The 14,614-nt window shown below is 40.6% G+C and overlaps 1 long non-coding RNA gene across 1 annotated transcript; it reads right to left on the minus strand.

Moving 5' to 3' along the window:
* Window positions 1–7,157: 7,157 nt before the first annotated feature.
* On the minus strand, window positions 7,158–14,142 carry LOC110355523 (uncharacterized). Its single transcript, XR_010469487.1, has 2 exons — window positions 13,461–14,142; window positions 7,158–11,917 (listed from the first exon to the last, which is right to left on the minus strand). It is a non-coding gene; the product is annotated as an uncharacterized LOC110355523 (long non-coding RNA).
* Window positions 14,143–14,614: the final 472 nt, after the last annotated feature.

The following is a 14,614-nucleotide window of genomic DNA, read 5'->3' on the forward strand; positions in this document are numbered from 1 at the left end:
TTGGTCACTATCACTGCACCTGGGATCCTCTCTGCAGTCATCCTGATGTTTGCTTTGGAAGAAAGCATCCTCCTGGAGCAGAGAGTACCTGAGGAAAAAGATGGCCTGAGTCATTAGGGTCACACAACATCACTGTGAAGAGTATCTGTTGTCTTAACAACAGGTCCCAAATTATGCTAAAACCTGGTGTTTTCACTTCCCATAAAACAGTCATGTCTGAGATGAAAGAATCACTGATTAAAACAGAAATAAGACTACCATAGGGAGAAACTCCAGCTAATTCCTGTCACTCAACCTTGAATGAACAGTCCCCCATGATGAGCCACAGAGTGTGACTAGAGGCAGAGACTGACTGCTGGCAGGGCACTCGCAGGCCTGACACAGACAGAGCATGGCTGGCCACAAACAGCAGCTGTCCCAGCTTGTGCTGCCAGTCTGTAGGAGGATGTTGGAAGTCCCACAGCATTTATGTTCCTGGATGCTCGTATGAGTCCCAAAGCACAGGTCATATCTGAATACATATGTGATACAGGAATTAGTTAATATTCTCCTGAAAAAGCTGGATCTTGTGGTACCTTTCGGTACAACAAGAGTCTGATTCTCCCTAATTTTGCACTCTGGCCAATATCATCTGGATGTTACATTGTTCTCTGAGAATTAGACGACTGTTAAAAAATGCTAGAAGTAGTGATACATGGAAGCAGCAGGATAACAAAAAGATCCGCATTTTCAAGTGAGGGCATTGCTAGAACTGCATTAAGGTTGAATGGACTAGATTGTTAGCTGAAGGAAAAACTGATCTGATTCATCCCTGGTCTACTGCTCCCCCCACCTCAGCTTAGAGGATTTGTTTTGCCACAAACCTCTCTGATCATCTTGAGCAGTCTCCTGCAGTGTCCACACACTGCTCAGAAACCTAGAGTGCTTTTAGGAGGTAGCAGTCCCTGTTGCCTTTAGCAGGACATTCTCCTCGCCTTTGGTGTACCTTGAGACTGGCTCTGCCTCTTCTCTCTTCCCATATCCTATTATTCCTCCAGTAGCACCTGCCCTTTTTTCCCCTCAGGGTACAATGAGATTAGCGGGAATGGAAAGGTTTCCTTAGCCTTTAATGTCACTGCCTGCCCAGCCACCTTCTCTCCCACAGGAGGCAGCAGAAGGCTGACGTGTGCCCTCATGCAGCAGCATCACCTACCTCCATTAACTGAAGTTCAAAGACACTTAACCGCCAAATGTACAGTGAACAGGGCTGAGAATGCCTCACATCAAATAGGCAAAGCCATTGGATATCATTCCTACAACAAATACATACCCGTGAACACACCACCTGGACCACATAAACAAAACTGTAAGCTACTTCCTGCACCTTATGCTGGAAATACCACATCATGGTCACCCCATGCACACTTGTACACACATACGCACATTCTCCACCATGCCTCAGACCACATCAAAGGCACATAACATCTCTGTATGCTGCATTGGCCACATCATGGATATTACCATGTCAAAACCCACTCTGTGACTTCAGTTGTACCCCACACAACAGTGAATTTACAGGCATTCCCATGATACATTGTCAAAAACCATGCGCTTCCTATACCGAGCCTTGTATCGCAGCAAATATGCAAAACATACCAGTCTGATCATGCTCACCAGAAGCACATGTTAGCAGAAGGGATGCAAGGGAGAAAATTATATGCACTACACACTTAGAATATAGTTCAACTCTCCACACAGACAGCAAGTTTGGAAAACAGTGCAAAAAGGAAAGAAAAATGAAGACACACACACACACTGAACATGAGGCTTTACAGGCCTGGAATTCAGCCACTCTGGCAAGTGTAGTGTATACAGGCAATCAAAAAAGAAATACAGCAAAATATATGCCTGTGCATACTGGCTTTCACCCAGCCCTTAGTGCACAATGTATATTTGTCCACCATCCTAATATGTATTCAGTGCAACTGGAGCAAACAGCCATGTGCCAAAAATGGACACTGAGAAATGGAAATCAATAGGGAAATGCAGGATGGAAAAAATGCACAGACTAATACAGACTCATGGCTTTAGTGCAAGATTAAAAGCAGGAGTGAAAAAGGAACCTGGAGCACTAAGAAAAGGTACTGCAGTATACAGCCACTAAGCTGCTTCTTATCTATGGAATGCAAAAGAAGACAAGAAAGCATCTGTTCACAGAAAACCTTGGAGGAAAGGAGCCTACTACCTACAGCCATATTTGAGAGGTGAAGAAACAGCAGCCTCTGTCCCTCTATCCTTTGCAACTGAAGGTAAAAATTAGAGTCTGGAAAAGCAGGACCCTTCTGATCAGGACTGGATTGTCGTGGGAGAACAAGAGGGAGGCAAATTAGGACTATCAGCAGTTTATGGAGAGCAGATGGAATCAGGAGCCTGGTGGAGCAAGATGTGGGAGAAGAGTAAGAACAGACTGGTGAAGGGACTGCAGGGTATGAGTGAACCCAGCAGAATTGTGTGGGAAGCCCAGAACTGGAATAACACAGTGGATCCAAGGCAGGAGTAAAAAGATACCGACAGCTTAAACTAATGCCAAAGGTATTGCAGAAAAAGCCTCTCCTAGATTGGGCAGGTGTTGGCTCAGCCTGTGCATTCAAACTGCTGCCACTACCAGTAGAACCGCAGCTGCATGTAGGACTCATTCACAAAGCTGAGTATCTGGTGAAGCTGTGGTTATTTACCTACCTATCTCTCAGTTTAGTCCTTTTGTGCATAGTCATTACAGCAGCCATTAGAGCTCCCTGTGTCTGCTGTGCTACCTCAGTGATATCAATTAACCTCTTCGACCCTGAGTGGACAGTGCTGGGAGACATCCTAAATGCATTTTCCTTACATCATACATTAAATGGGTGAGGGAATGAACAGTTATCACAGGTATGCTCCTTCTTAAGAGGTATTCTGAACCCAAGAGCAAAATAAACATGTAATTAAAGGAGTGGTATCACTATGCAGATATGAAGAGCAATAGTGTCAAATATTTAAAAGAGAACAACAAGAAGACAATGGGGAAAACCGGCCTATTAGAATGAGAGTAAAGAAAGGCAGGATCAAGCTGTAATGCACTATGTAAGAATGCGTATTAAAATGTCAGAGGAGATGTTAATGCAGATTAGAATCTGAAATAGGTATTTTTCCATTTTACTGTGGTTGTTCAGATGTAACATTGGAATATTTCAGGTCTTACTCACAGTTCATTTGTTCCAAGGGGCATACAACAGAAAATGAACAGTGACAGATCTGATCATATTTCACTAGTTTGCGTTTTATTACTTCACACTTATATAATGGGTTCTATATGAGAGTCTTCATATTTCCAAAAATACAGATCTATTCAGCCTCACAGCAGCGCAGTGGGGTAGCTCTTGCTGTCTCCAGCCAGCTGCTGGGGATGTTGAGGTGCAGAGATGGGGACTGGCTTACCTCAAGGCCTTACGATGAATCAGAAGCAGAGTTAGAAAACAAGCCTTGTCCTCCTGATCTCTAGCACCTCTAATAACAGGAATACACTCATTACATGGAAAATTGGAATGTGAATTCTGTATATTCATATTATTTTTCATTAGTGAAAGATATTCCTTATCATCTTTGGGAACACAGCATCGTAACATTTTGATATTCTGCCATTTGCAGACTGGAAAAGCTCTGATTTCTTTGCCAGAACCAGCAGCAAGATGGTAGCTCCTACTCTTGACACGCTGCCAAGAAAACACTGCTGAATTGTCTTTGGGCAACAGCCCTTTTCAAAGCTCGTTGATACATTTATCAGTGCCTTCTTTCTCTGGAACAAAAAACAAATTACAGTGCAAGCCTGGGAAAAAAAAAGTGCATTTTCCTCTTGCCATTTGCATTTTGTTGGATTTTCTGGCAACTTGCAAGCATTTAGTATCTGTTTTTCTATTTTATTATGAATGTTTCATAAAATCTGCAAAATGATTCAAATTATTTAGAAGCCTAAATGTCATTTTGAAAGAATTTAGACACTCACTCTTGAAAATGCTGAAATAAGCACAACACTGTAGTCACAGACTTTCAGTAGTATTTGGGTTTGTAGAATTTTTAAATACACAGATGACAAAGCAGAAAGAAATATGGATTTTTTTTTAAACTATATAGCTGCACGTGTCTGTGGTTGTCCAAAAACAAACAAACAAACAAACAAACAACAACAACAAACCTCCATAAGACACTTTTGGAAATGTTAGCCTTTTGGGATAGCATTTCCTGGCAGGGAAAAAAAAATAAAGAATGAAAGAAAGAACATTTTGAAATCTGTACATTTGCTGTGGATGTCATAGAGATGAGTGTTAGAGTGTTTCACTGTTAGAGAAAAATGTCATCCAGGGTCTTGGGTGCAAAAGATGGAAAGCACTTACTAAGTGGTAGAGGCTCAAGTTCCTATGGCTACTTGATAAAATAGAGAAGGAACATTAAGTTAACATCACTGCAGTGACTGAGATATCTTTGCTTCTTATAAAAGGTTTCAGCTGATTTTGACTTGAGGACGCCCTGTAAGAAAACTGCATTTCCTGAACTCAGTCACAGAGGAAAATATTGTTTATTTAAACTGCCTATTCCAGAAGGCAGAATCAAGTGCATATTTGGACCAACTTCCGAGCTCTAGAAAAATCACAAAGCTGCTAAGGCAGTTACATATTTTAGCATACTCTTATAGTGATTTTAGCATACTCTTAATGCATGGACTGGCAGAGAGAAACCATTATGTTCCAACCTCAGCTTCCTACATCACCCATCACATCCCTGAAGGGACTGGGAATGATTGAGTGTAACGCATGACAAAAACAAGGGAAGCTGGGACCAGGAAGGGGTGGGAGCAGTGCTTGACTGAAGTTGAGCCGGGGGAGGGGGAGTGGGGGGAAGAGGAAGAAAGGTGTTTCCCTAACTGTTTGTTTAGTTTTTTACTCTTTCTTTTTTTTCTCAATATTCAAATCGGTAATCAAAGATTTGCGCTAGCTGACAATAGATTAAATAAATTTCCCCATGTCGAGACTGCTTTGGCCATGACAAATATGTTTACTCCAGCTGGTAAAAGTATCCAAGATTTGCTTGCTGGCCCAGCTTGTACATGTAACTTTTCCAGCTCAAGCTTAGGCTTCTGTGTGATGCTGTACTTCTGGGGATGTGGTTCCTTCCCTCAGTGACAATTGTTTTCACTGCTTGTTGGAGATGGCCAGTAAGTCATCAATTACCTGATTTTTCAGGCCAGCCCAGGCTATTTTAGCTTTCTCCATATGTAAAGACAAGTAATAGCCTTTTCTGGGGCCATTAGTATGTTACAAGGGTGTAAAGTTGCTTAGAGTTCCTCTGTACTTTTTGTTTCTTTCTGTGGCATACCTGAATCATTTGGAACAGGGCAGATGTAGTTCAGAGCTATGAGTGAGCTTTCCCCATAACAGCTATTTGTGCTTTTGTTGCTTTCCCCAGTACATACCAGAACCATCTGAAATGTTAGAGCTGACAAAGCAGTTCAGGTCTCATTTTGTCTGAGTGATAGTTTTGGGCAAGTTTCACCACATGACAAGCCTAGCCTCCATTTCCAAAGGATCTCAAAGTAACCTACAGAGATTGATACTAAAACGGTCATCTTACTTAGGGAAAGGCAGCTGCTTTATGAGCTGCAGAAAACAATCATAAATCAGCTAGCTACAGGGTAGAAAAAGCGACATAATCATCAGGTCTCTGAAGCAGGAGGCAGGGGGATGGTGTCTGCTAGAACTGGGTCAACACTTTCATAGACTCATCCACTTTTAGAAATCCTGAAGATAATTTACTATTATTCATAAGCTTAGTTCGAAAATTATTTTCTGTCTCCAAATAGCATGTTCTTTCATTTGAAATATGAACGATGTAAGCCACGTGTATTGTGGAAGTTTTAAAAGCAGAAAAATGGAGGGTGAATTATATAATAACAGACAAAAATTATATATGCTTGCTGCAATTTAGGGATAGTGTGTTTTCTGAGGAGTTTTGTACTGCCTCTGAAAAAGTACAGAAAAAGAGATGGGGTCAATCAATCTAACACAGTGTGAGACCGAAACCTCCCAGATATTCTGGTTTTCCGCTTTCAGAGAGTTGTTATAGTAAGAATTTTCTATTAAAGAATGTTTCAGTCAAATAACTCAAATATCCACTGTTCATGTAAGATATCTATTTGTCTGCCTGATGGGGTGTAGGTGTCATGAATCTCCAAAGTGTAGTACAGAGATTATAAAGTCATCCAATGGGACAAATTCAGTAATGTTAGTGCCTGACCCAAGACTACAGCATTAAGTAGGATTCACTGCTATGAGATTTAGAGGCTGTAACCAAAACTTGACTCTCATGGAATTACAGTGTAAAGGAGCTTGGTAAAAATGGGTCCTAACTAATAAACTCCTCTGGGGCAAGAAGTAGCAATGAGTTTCTAAAGAATAGGAAAGAGCATTAAAGGAGGCATAAAGGATTTACACTGGAAGAAAAATATTAATTGCTTGGCCCTGCTTTCACTGGCACTGCTGAAGAGCTTCCGTGTGGTTTCTATGAGAGCAGACTCTGGATCCAAAAGCGGAGAAAAGATTCTGCTCTAGGCTACATTTGCAGCACTGAGTTTGGTAGAACCACACAGAGGCAACTGACACTAACATCTTGCCTTGCCTGTGACCACCAGCTTAAAATCTCTCTCCTTCTCCAGCATAAGAACAAGTAAATTGATAGAAATCACATTTCCTTTATGTTAATGGGAACTGTGGGAACTGTTCTAAGCAACTCCTTTTTTTTTTTTTTTTCCCTGGTGACTGTAACACTTTTTAAACATACTCAAATATATTTGCATCAAAATACTAGGGAGCTTCTTCTGCCAAAACTGTGCATCATTAGTATATATTATCCAATTTACTTTTTGTACAAGGAGATAATAATAGATTTCATAATGATCTCATTTAGTTATAATTTGCAAACAAAACCAGAAGAACCAAATTAATTAGCAGGTCAGACTCACCTTATTTGAAGACAACTGACAAGACTCCAGTGAAAGAGTTAGAAAAATTTAAAAGGTAATGATTTTAGCCTTTTGCTGAACAAGATGAAGGAAAACAAAAACATATTAATTAAAAATACCAACATACAAGTCTGCAGAAATATTATGTTTAATTGGAAGTTTATTTCAAATAAATTACTCACTGTTAGTTAATTACTGTTGCTAAGTATGTTTTAGCAGTTCAAAGTGCTAAGAACTGCCAGGTCTGGCAGAATGGTGCTCATACACATCTGTTCCTGTAGGAGGCTGATAAGCCAGGGTTATTTTACGCACATGATATTTTCTTCTTTCCAAAATAGCTGAATAAAATAACAACTACTCTTAGAATTTCTCAGATTATAATCAAGTTGAAAGTTCCACCCCAAACCAGAACCATGAGTAATGGAATAAATGGGTATTTTGCCCATCCAATACCCAAAATGCTTTATTTCCAGTCAGAAAACCTGTTCTTCTCCAAAGTTCAGTGAAAAAAGTCCTCCCTTTCTTGGTGGGAGTCAAAATGAACCCAAGAGAGCTTTATGGTTGTTGTCTGTGGGTCTCCATTATGAATGATTCAGCCTATGAATGGTGCCACCATTCTTCACTTCCCATTTCAGTCATCATCATCTATGTCAGGCTGGGTAGATCCCTCCTGAGGACAGCCAGCTTGAAAGAATATGAAGCAAGGTTGCTGCTTCTTTGCTTTTGTACTGTCAGTTGACCCAGCTGTGAAATTATGCAAGATTTAGAAAGGAAGCTGGGAACTAGATGGAAAAAACATGTTCTGATTGAACTGATGTTTCATGACAGGTCTTATTGGCCATCAAAGCAGATACGAGATGCTTGGCTGGGTCTGACATATGTCATTATGTCAGAGTGTTCACAGCCCTCAAAACCTTGTTCCCTGAAAACTATGTCAAATTATTAACAGACAGTTGTTAAAAGCTCCTGAGAGCATCCTCCCCTACATTTCCAAGCAACTCCCCCTTCAGTGGATGTCTGCACAGCATTAACTATCATAGATGGTCCAAAGAAGTCACATCACAGTGAAAAAATAATTTCTGCTTTTGTGATTAATATTATTAAGCAAAATAGACTACAGATACAAATTCTTTAAAAAGAATTGGATCATCTGAACTTTTAAAATCTCTCTCAAGGTTTCCCCCTCGCCTCTGACACTATGTACACAGCAGGACTGCTTCAAATTGCATCATATACCATAAGAAAAATTGAGCCACTTTTAGGCTGAATTTATCACACTGCAGGCAGCATAGAACAGAAAGACAACAAGGTTTCCACCAAGTCAGTTATTAGGAGGGACTGTCAGATGGCATAATGCTTGAATGGGTATTGACAAAAGTATCCGAGTTTAGATGTCAGTCTTGCAAAATTACAAATGACGAGCAAGTACGTGATGTCTGTGGCAGCCTGATTCTTGTAACAATAGCTCACATGTGACTGCTTTAGAAAACATGAACTAAATTTGTATAAATTCTCTTTTGTGACCCACCCTCTCCTGGGCTAGGAACACATCTTTCTCACACTGCTGCCTTCTTAAAATGCATTTTGATCTCTATGCTCCCTGAACCACTGGGGACTAAGGGTCAAAATACTTTTTCTCGGTGCAGACATGCTCCTTCCCTGTCCCCATCTCTCTGACAACCAGTGGAGTAGCTCAGCAATGCACAGTTCCTTAAGAGAAGGCTGTGCTAAAATATTTATTTTTGTGTCAGAATGTGTAAACACTGGTTTTCATTTCAGAGCCCAAATACTATCCCACCCTTCCAGTGCTGTCAATATAATTTATGGATCTAAAAGCTGATTATGGAAAAGTCACAAGTGTTACAATCTGCAAAGGCAAAGCAAACCCATTCCTTTCATTCCTCAGGCACTACAGGGAGAACAAGGCACAAATTTCGTGTGGCAAGGAAAGACTGGTGTATTCATTACGTACTATCATACATATTAAACAGGAGAGTGCTCCTCGGAGTCTGAAAAAACAGACGAGAAGACTTTACGTGCCATGAATCCTGCCTGATTTTCTTTACATTCTGCTAGAAAGAAATATGGAAAACAATAATATTTATCAAAAGGTATTTGAAGCACCTCTGCTTTTCTTTTCATATGCTTTGTAACTCAAAGTAAATAGCTGTTAAAGGAAACTAATGAACATAAAGGACTAACATTTCCGAAGTATGTATTAATGCTTCTGAACTGATTACACTTTTAAAATAAACTCCTTTCGTACCCATACAATAAGCAGGGTCACAGACAAGTTCTCTGATTGGAGTGTGACTTGTAGCATGTGGTGTAGGGCTGAAACTGGTGTTTATTCTTTATTGTAAGTCACAAAAAAATCTCAGAGAATTGCTGTGATGGCTGCTAAAAAATTTTAAATCCTTCTAAGGCAATCAAGATTAGTATTTTGCAAGGCAGAGGTCTAGCACTACTGTAAATTTTTTTTATCTGGTATGTCACAACCTTCAGTATTATTCTTAGTAGTGTGATTTTCTCTACCTTATTGATGAGGGGTTTGCTTTAGAAAGCCCTTTGTTCACAAATATGATCTAGTCCTTATATGTAGCCAAATGAATAGAGGTCATCTGTTCTGAAAGTAGCCTAGCGTCCTATGCCATCCTGTTGCACTTGAAATCTGAAATTGGAAGACATCTTTTATTGTTAACTTTTCTAATCTTACTATAAATGGCACATAAATAAGTGGTCCCTCATTTTCTTCTCTGGGTACTCTTGGAGTTTGTAGGGATTCAGCATGGAAAGGGCAAATAGGTGAGCCATACCAGGCTCTGCTCCATCATAGAAGTTTATATACAACAGACAAAAAGTAAGGCTGATGCACTCAATATACTCCTAAGAGAAAGCCCAAGAACTGTAGTTGCTGCTGTAGTTTGCACTGTCAGACATGAATACATCTCAGTACTGCTTCATGGCCCTGGAAATGGTGGTTAACAGGCAAAGAGGGTGAGACTTAGCTTAAGAACTCATGGCCACTGTACTGGTAGCTTGGGTAGGCAGAGGGGAGACAAGGAGAAGAACAAGGGCTATATCAGTAACATAGTCCTGACTACTGAAAATACTGTTATAAAAGCCTTTGCCCAAGCCTTGAGACAGAACATTCCTCCTTCCTTTTGGAAGGGACCATGCCCAAAGGCACCCACCTCCCAAAGCAGGCTTTGTAAAAGCACAAAATAACAAACAAGGATAACCTTGAAAACAAAAGAAACTCAGATTTCACCCGGTGGGTGAAATCTCCTCTGAGTGCACTACCCTGGCAAGATGATCCTTCCCTGGTCCAGTTCTGCATTTTTTTCACTGATTCCCTGCAGTAAGCACCCTCAGCCCCCAGAAGACATGAGGCTGTGCTAGGAGTCTGCACCCAGAGCATATCACCTTCCTCTGCTCTGGTGTCCTGGGCCTCCTTTGCTGTGTGACCCACTGCCTGCCTCATCTCACCTTCTGGAAGCTGAGCACGTCCAGCCAGCTCTGGGGAAGGTGCCACCTCCCCTCTGCTCAGTGCGACTCCCTTGGTGGAGCAGGCTGCAGCAGGGATGAGGTAGCAAGGCAGTCTTTCTTGTCCTCGCATCTCTGTCATCTGTCTACCATCTCCTCTTGTAATCCATGGTCGTTCAGCATACCACTAGCAAGGCCACACATTGTACAGCATTGGTCTACGTAGGTTTGGGACAGAGAAAGACATTGGAAAGATTTTTAGACTTACTGTCACTCCATGGTAATATAGACCCTGTCTAAGAAGAACTCCAGGCATCCTGAAACAAGAATTTGTTTTTTCAAACAAATATCCCTTCGAAATACAGAAATCTACTCATGTTTTATTTAACCTTCTAGCCTTATGATCTTTGAGATGGGCTAGAAATGTCTGAATCCTGAAGAAAATTAGTTGAATATGTACCTAAATGGATTTTGTCAGAATTTCTTGGAAAATTATTTGCTTTCCTATTAAACTATGGATGGCAGCTGAATGCAGAAGGTATCTTAGAATAAATTACGCAGTCATAGAATCATGTAATCGTAGAATCATACAATAGTTTGGGTTGGAAGGGACCTTTAAAGTTCATCTAGTCCAAGGCCCCTGCAATGAACATATTCAACTAGATCAGGTTGCTCAGAGCTCTGTCCAACCTGGCATTGAATATTTCCAGGCATGGGCCTTCTACCACCTCTCTGGGCAACCTGGGCGAGTGTTTCACCACTCTCATTGTAAAAAAATGTCTTCCTCATATTTAGCCTGAATCTCCCCTCTTTTAATTTGAAACTATTACCTCTTGTCCTGTTGTAAGAGATCCTGCTAAAATATCTGTCCTCCTCTTTCTTACAGGCCCCTTTTAACTACTGGAAGGCTGCAATAAGATCTCCCTGGAGCCTTCTCTTCTCCAGACTGAACAACCCCAACTCTCTCAGTCTGTTCTCATAGAAGAGCTGTTCCAGCCCTTTGATCATCTTTGTGACCCTCCTCTGGCCCCTCTCCAACAAGTCCATGTCTTTCCTCTACTGAGGACTCCAGAGCTGGTTGCAGGGCTCCAGATGGGGTCTCATCAGAGCAGAGTAGAGGGGCAGAATCACCTCCCTCGACCTGCTGGCCAAACAAATAGTCTTATGTTAACCTTGTATTAAGATTATTGCAAGATGTAGTAATGTTAAAATAAAATAGAATGGAGTTTAGGAGAGAGAACCTGGGGTTTCAGTTCCAGGGAAGCACCTCAGGTCGGGGCAGCCTTTCCTTTACGTTGGGTTAGACAGCGGAGATCTGGGAGAACACCACCATCCCAGAGTGTCCAGGGAGAAGACAGCTTTCCAGTGCCATCCGTTCCTCTGCACAGCCTCTCAGGGACTTATCTGGAAGATGCAAAACAACCCCACCTGTTTTGTGGCAAACCTCTCGCAGAATTTGTCAAACTGACCAAAACCTCTCACAGCTTGGGCTGCTGGGTGGTGTCTATCTGCATTAGTCTCACTGGAGTGAAAAAAAATCTTTCAAACTGGCATCAAGGCAAAATGGGTAACCTAAAACAAAACTGCAGTTTTACAAAATGGTCTTTTTTAACTCATTGATTTCTGAGTACAGTTAACAAAATTATTATTTCAATACCACTGTAATGTAAATATAGGGATTGTGTTCTCCTTACGTGGGGATACCTGATGTTGCTGTATCAATTTTGAATAGCAGAAGAAGCCCTTCAGACCTGCAAAAGACTTATATGTACAAATTATATATTGTAAATTTTCACAGATTTTTTCTTGGCTTGCTGCCATCCTGGAGCTATACTTGTTTTGTGCTTATGGAACAAGCTTCCCCAAAGTGGCACTCACCATTCCACTTCAAAGCCAGTGTACATAGCAGGAGAAGGTAAATTACACAAATGCCTGCAAGCAAAACACTAAATGCTTTGATATCATTCATTAATACTTTCATAGGTATGAAGCTTTCTCTAAAAGAACAATAGTTGAGAGCCTGCTCCGATTTCTAATCCTAGGTTTGTTCCTAATATAAACAATGTACAGCAGAATGAATAACTGGTGGTTGTTTATTAGTCATTAAAAATTATTTGATCAAAACATCTATTTCTGCTAATCCAGTAGATGATTCTAAGGAAACAGTAGGTTCGGGGTGGGTTTTTTCACTGCTTCATCAAGGAGCAGTGAGACTGGATGACCTCAAGAGTCTTGCCCAACATAAATGATTCTGTGATCTATAAATTAAAACAAAATTTCTTAGGAAGATATATCACGTGATTTGCTGAGGTTCAGATATATCCTTTATCTTCTTAATGCACTGAGGAATCTGCAGAAATTAGTTCTTGGTTTCCAATAATTTTCCATTGATTAACTTGTAATATGTGACCTGAAACTTCACGTCATCTTAAGTGGTAGGATGATCAGGTTATGAGTGGTAGAAAAATGTGAAAATAGCAGAAATTTGCAAATTTTCTTGAATTATATTTATGTTACTGCTTTTTTCTTGGTGACTAATCAAGGATATTCCATTTTTCTAACTAAAGCAGAATTTAGTTTGGAACTTTTATTAAGAAATATGAACCCAAAGATTATTTTCTAGACATAGTATATTGTTTTGATAGGCTAATTTTTATTGAATAATTCTCCACTAGCACTTCTTTTTTTCGTTTTGTTTTTGTTTTTACAGCTCTGTTTAAAGGTACACTGTTGATTTCCAGATGGTTTTGTGTACATTCAGTGCCTTTAGTTTTTTGAATTATTTTTCCTGAAAGACATAACAACACACTGTTATGATTCCCATCTCAATTATTTTTGCAAGGTCATGTTCTGTAGGATTCTTTGCATCTTTTCCTGGTCTGTAGCAATATCTGTTTTTCCTATTTAACATTAATATTTATTCCTGTCATAGTAATTATTAACATACATGTATACTTCTCACTGTTGTTCCCAGCAGTGCCAAGAAGAGCATCCCTAGAATCACTGCAATAATCCAGCAAGTACTACGTGAAACAGGAGAATCTAAGAAGAAAAAGAACATAAATGTGAGAAATGTGAGGCTTTCTCAGTGGGACCAGTTATAACAATACAACTTATCTCAAACTGTGATGTCTGTTTACCTCAGCCTGCACTCATTTCAGAGTCCAATACTGTCTGACCAGGTTATTTTCAATATTCCACACATGGATATTTTAATGTTTAATACCAAATTTAGTTATCTGAAAATACATGTGTCACGGAGGTACCCCAAGGTTAGTTTAAGGGACAACAGGGTCCAAAACAACTTTTATTAAACCGGTGAGAAATAGGGTTTTAACACTCCAAAGTGACTTAAATAAAGGTTCGGATACCAGTTGAGGAAAATTATTAAGGGGCAGCAACAAACACAACAGGCGGTCCACAGAGTGCATGCATGTGGCTTCACTCAGAACAATGCCGGAGCCAGCCCTGAGTCCGAGACGAATACACACTTGCCTGAACACGGTGCGGGATTATTTTTAAAGAGATACACGTACTCATAGTGAGTACGGAAAGTGTACACTCGCGATTCTGCGAGGGTAAATTTATAATACACTCGCAATCCTGCGAGGGTTAATTTACTTACACGCGCAAATGTGCAAGGAATATTACACGTGCTTATGTGGAAGCACAGGAGGAAAATACACTCGAGATTGTGCGAGGAAATAATTTATACACGTGCTTGTATTGAGCACAGAAAGTTACACGTGCAAATGTGCACGGAAAGCACATGTACTTGTATTAAGCATGGAAAGTAAGCGTGCAAAAGTGCACGGACAGTTACACGTGCAAATGTGCACGGAATAAAAATACACCCGTGATTCTGCAAGGATTAATTTTACACGTGCTCGTATTGAGCACGGGAAGTTACATGTGCATATGTGCACGAAAAGTATAAATATACTCACAATCCTGCAAGAAGTTTTACTCACACCCGTGGCGGCGAGGCAAGCGGAGTCTCCATCCCGGGGAGGGGGGCTCTTGGCGGCAGCATCTTGCTCGTGCTCCGAGAGACCCGCAACAATGGGCGGAGTCTCGACGAGAATCCTGTTTTTATATTCG

Source organism: Columba livia, unplaced genomic scaffold (genome assembly GCF_036013475.1).
Source record: "Columba livia isolate bColLiv1 breed racing homer unplaced genomic scaffold, bColLiv1.pat.W.v2 Scaffold_82, whole genome shotgun sequence".
Classification (NCBI taxonomy): Eukaryota; Metazoa; Chordata; class Aves; order Columbiformes; family Columbidae; genus Columba; species Columba livia.